The sequence below is a fragment of the Octodon degus genome, unplaced genomic scaffold (genome assembly GCF_000260255.1).
Source record: "Octodon degus isolate 3935 unplaced genomic scaffold, OctDeg1.0 scaffold00109, whole genome shotgun sequence".
Classification (NCBI taxonomy): Eukaryota; Metazoa; Chordata; class Mammalia; order Rodentia; family Octodontidae; genus Octodon; species Octodon degus.
The window spans coordinates 930,949-936,270 of record NW_004524685.1 but is presented as its reverse complement, the minus strand read 5'-3'; the positions used below and the strand labels follow the sequence as shown (position 1 = coordinate 936,270).

Genomic DNA, 5,322 nt, shown 5'->3' with positions numbered 1-5,322 from the left:
AAAGAAAGAAAGAAAGAAAGAAAGAAAGAAAGAAGAAAGAAAGAAAGAAAGAAAGAAAGAAAGAAAGAAAGAAAGAAAGAAAGAAAGAAAGAAAGAAAGGGAGAAAGAGAGGAAGAAAGCAAGCAAGCAGGCTGGGTGTGATGCACACCTATAATCCCAGTACTTGGGAAGCTGAGGCAGGAAGATTGCCTTGAATTAGAAACCAGCCTGAGTTACATAAGGAGACCCTGACTCCAAAGAAAATTGACATATACTTATATACACACTTTGTGTGTTTCTGAAATGGTGGTACAAACAAAAGTAAATATATTAACTATTCAGAAAACATAATTAGAAACTGTAAATTATTTAGAAAAAAGGATACATTCATACTTTATACCACATCAAAAACAAGTTGAGGAAAAATGACACACAAAAGCGTCTAAAGTCAATGCTGTTTAGGAAAAATAGAAGTGATGAAGATTCCAGGAATTGAAATATATTTAGCAGGAAAGCACAAAAGGATGAGATTAATACATCTGATACTAAATTTTTAAAACTTTTATTCAATAAAAGACATCATACAGAGCTAAAATGAAATCCATGGACTAGAAGAAACTACTCACCACATGCATTATCAAAAAGTTAATATGCAGAATTGGTAGAAATCCTACAAATGAATAAAAAACAAGATTAAAAACATTATTAGTGAAATAGAGAAAGGATATAAAGATATAAAAGATACTAAACACTAGCAATGAGAGGAATGCAAAATCTCATTAAATTTCATTCCATATTCATCCAATTATCAAAAATTAGAAAGTCTGATAATCTTACATATTGGTAAAAATGTGAAAAAACAAGAACTTTGAACACTGCAAGTGGAAACTGAATTGATAAAAATATACTTAAGAACAGTTTGCTAATATCCATTAAGGTCAAAACAGTGCATCCCTAAATCCTGCAATTAGTGTTCTACCCAAGCTAAAGCCCCTGAGTAAAGTTATTTTAGCCCCCATAAGAACATGTGCATGGTCACTAATTGTTATATTTCAACTTCCTTTGAGTACAAACTCCCTAACAGTTTAGTAAAGCTCTGGGTATATTTGCAGATAGTTGAGATGTAGGCGCTAGCTAGGGAAGGAAGACACACCCAAGGTGTGGTGACCAGGACCAATTGCTTGTAGCCTGGATGAAATCAAAAGGGAAAGAACGGAAGTCCATCCATTTGCTTCAGAGGAGCACTGGTCTTCGCCATTGCCTTTGTCAATTGGTCCAGTTTCTTCAGGCATCTGACACAGACTCCTCACTCTTCGCACTTGGATGCTTGCTTCCTGACACAGACTCATGTTACTACCTGTTCAGAGAGCTTCTAAGCCTTCGACCTTCAAATGCCACTGGGTTGTCCAGCTCTCCAGCTCATCGATGCCCATTTAGATTCCTCCACCTTCGACCCCTCAGCCAGCCTTTGGGATTCCTCCTCTTTTGATCCTATAAGCCTAACCAACGAATCTCTTAGATGATTGTTATGCTTTGTGTCTGGATGTCCCCCCAAATTCTCATGCAGACATGGGGGACAGGCTTTTCAAAGGTGGCTGCATCTGAAGTGTGTTGTGCTGGGATCAGGGGTGTGGGATTAGTAAATCTTCCACTAATTGGCTTGGCATAGTTCTGGCTGGGATCAAGGACGTGAGTTCTACACCCACCCTAGGATGGGAATCCTGCATATATCACATGGGACGGAAGAGGCTCGTGCCCCTGCCTTGGTTGCTTTTGCTACCTTGTGGGCACCATGACCTATTCTCTGAGATGTTCCTCTGCCAAACTGCCCTCCTTGGAGCCAGCCGATAATGGCCTAAAATGTCAGCAACCTACGAGTTAAATACACCTTCTCCACTTTAACTTTGGGTATTATTTAGACTCATCAATGAAAACGGTACCTAAGGCAACTGTACGTATTATTTATGTTTATTTTGTTCCTCCAGTGAACCCTAACACAGCACATAAAAGAATACAGTGCAGAATGATTTGCTGTGGTTAATATTTAGAAATTACTTGAATACGAACAATAGATTTGATTAGTTCTGATTATAGTCATATAATGTAGGGGCTAGAATGGATAGATCCAAATTATAACAATGAGGTAGATGAAGAAGACATGCAAGAATTCCATTTTAATGAAAGTTTAAAACAGAACTATTTATTATTAACCATTTGTAATTTAGTGTTATTTATTGACATGTACATGTTTCATACTATAAAACGTTCATGGGAATGATAAACAAAAATTTAAGATGCTAATTTTCTGAGAAAGGAAAGAAGGCTACTATATTGTGTATTTAATTTATTATTGTTTAATCTGTAGCAAATATGGTAAAAGGTTAAGAATTGAAATGAGAGCTTGGATAATTGAAACAAAAAAGACTGGTGAGTGGTGAGTTATATCTCCTTTATAACTTTCCAGTGAATAATTTCCATATTCCACTTAAATAAAAAAGTTTAAAGTGTGTTGAAGTCAAAAAGAATGTCAGTTTAAGTCCTAAATTCAGCACTTGCTGTTAAAATTTAGAGCCTGCCATCAAGTTCTATAAATAAGATAATAGAATGTAGGAATTATACTTAATCCTCTAATTACTCTCAGCTTTAATCAAGCCTTTATTAACATAATGTGTCTAGCTTGAGGTCTTAAAACCTGAGAGGGGATTTAGGGAAGAGTAATCAAAACAATGAAAAATAAGTGGATGATATAAGGAAAGGCAATAGGAACTGGATAACTTAGAGCAAGGAAAGAAAGAAAAGAGTAAGATCAGTTGAAAAGAATGTACAGTTTGCTCTTTTTATACTATGTCTGTGACTCAGTTAAGACTACACTAAAACTAGGTGTTTTGGTTTTTACTGTGGTGCAACAAATCATTCCAAATACAGTAGATTAAGACAATGATAATTTGTTTCACAACTGAATCTACTTTGGTCAGGACTTCAGTGGGGCAGCTTCCTTGGTCCATGTGGCATTGCCTGCACTTGCTCACCTAGGGCCAGAAGATCCACTTTTCCAACCATGACCTCACATACAAGTAAGATGATGTTGACATTGGATGGTGCCATATGAAGACAATGGGCCACAACTCCCAGGTCCCTTCTCATACTGCTCTCTATGGGTTTCTTAGACTTCTTCCCACCATGATGCCTAGGTTCCAAGTCAGCATGGGAAAAATGCATGAATTTTTATATTCATCATTAGAAACATCTCCTTCACCTATTGGTTCCACTCTAGTGATTATAAGATAATAAATACCTACCCAGTTTCAGAGGGGAAGTAATACACCTGCTTCCTCTTACTAGAGGAGTGGCATGTTTGTAGCAAAACATTAGGTGGGAAGAGATTGTTACATATTTCTAAAGTATTATTTGCCATATAAATAACCTCTCTTTAAAATCTCTCTCCAGATCTATGTGCTATTCTCAGTGCTCTCAGAATAGGGACAATCATGCTAGTCTCTTGTTCAACAGCAAGCAAAACTATTCTTTGTTACCCCACAAATGCAAAATTGTTTGGAGATCTGCAAGTCTTCACAAATCAAAAAAAAAAAAAAATGCAGGGAGTGGGGCTGCAATGGCCTCCAATTTTTAAAAGGCAAACATAGCGTCAAGTGCTCTGAGAAAAAGGGTGTGTCCTAAGCCAGAGCTGACTGAAGAGCAGAAACAGGAAATCCAGGAAACTTTTAATCTCTTCGATTCTGATGCAACTGGGACCATCAACATAAAGGAACTAAAGCTGGCAATGAGAGTCCTGGGCTTTGAGCCCAAAACAGAAGAAATCAAGAAAATGATAAGTGAAATTGATAAGGAGGGGACAGGCAAAGAGAACTTCCGTGACTTTTGGACCACGATGACTCAGAAAATGTCTGAGAAAGATACCAAGGAAGAAATCCTGAAAGCTTTCAAGCTCTTTGATGATGATGAAACCAGGACAATATTGTTCAGAAATCTGAAGTGCGTGGCCGAGGAGCTGGGTGAGAACCTGACCAATGAGGAGCTTCAGGAGCTGACTGATGAAGCCCATCCAGATGGAGATGGCGAGGTCAACGAGCAGGAGTTGCTGCGCATCATGAAAAGCACCAGCCTCTAGTGAGACCCAGGTCGTGCCTCCTGCTGCAAGCACATGTGACTAGAGTAGTGCGCACTGGCCTGTGAAATCCGGCTCCCTATTTCCCTGTAGAACTGTAGCCATGGCCTTGAATCTGATTTAGACTTCTGAAGTGTTTTTCGATATCAAAGTTCTTTGTAAACTGAAAAAAAAAAGCAATAATTTATTGAGGAAACTTCAAACAGTTGCTCCTGTGACCAAAGTTTAGGGAAGGCTTACCAATAATATTAATGTTTCAGATGCTTTTTTTACTTCAGTTTATCTAAAATAATTTGACAGTACATTCATATTTTATGCAACTCGGTATCAAAAGCACGTGCAGAAACATTAGCACCTTGGTTGAATTTGGAAGCATCACACAGCAGTATTTCGGTCACCCATTAGACATTAACAGAATGTAAATCATGCATCAAGTCAGACTTTCAAATATTTTTAACCTAGAAAGATAAGACAGACCTTGGGAAATTTTTTTCCTTAAAGTTATTCCATAGTTATTTAACTTGGAATATCCCAGCATAATAGTCAAAAGAGACAGTATCAGTGTAAGGATTCGTTAGTGGGCCACATTATTGTGTCCACCTTGATCCCATCCACTAATTGAATACATTGTCTTCTTGATGTCTTACTACACCTGGAAAATCAACTACTGCTTTATACAGAATATGTCCTATCACTTCTTTCTCACTGGTAAGTGTGCCACTTGAATGGATAGCAGCTAGAGCTGAGTGATAGGTGAGAGAGGAGTTTGCCTTCAGGGCTGACAGGACGAGCATGGTGCCTGAATTTTACCACCAGTAAGTTGAATCAAATTACTGACAGTCAAACAGTCTGGGCCATAATAATGTAAGATGTTCAACTGGTTGGTCAGCTGAATAAAGTGGTGACCCACCTGTAGTCTCATCTACTGGAGAAAGTGAGGTAGGAAGATTGCTTAAAGCCATGCAAGAGTTTGGGGTCAGCCTTGGCAATAAAGAAAGAATCTATCTCTTAAAACTCAGAGTGGGGGCGATAAATTTCTTGCAAAACTCAGGAAGTCATGAATTTAAATCAAGGTCAATGTAGAATTTCTTAACTGAAGAAACAAAGTACTTTTTATTGAGCATGGGGTTTTGATAAAGCCCAATAAAGTGACACCACTGATTCTTAAGTGGATCAACCTATTGAGATCTATAGGTGAAGAATTATCAGTAGGAAAA

At 37.9% G+C, this 5,322-nt stretch overlaps 1 pseudogene; it reads left to right on the top strand.

Annotated features, from left to right (window-relative positions):
* The first annotated feature begins 3,592 nt into the window (after positions 1 to 3,592).
* Positions 3,593 to 4,108, top strand: LOC101574287 (annotated as a pseudogene).
* The last annotated feature ends 1,214 nt before the right edge of the window (positions 4,109 to 5,322 follow it).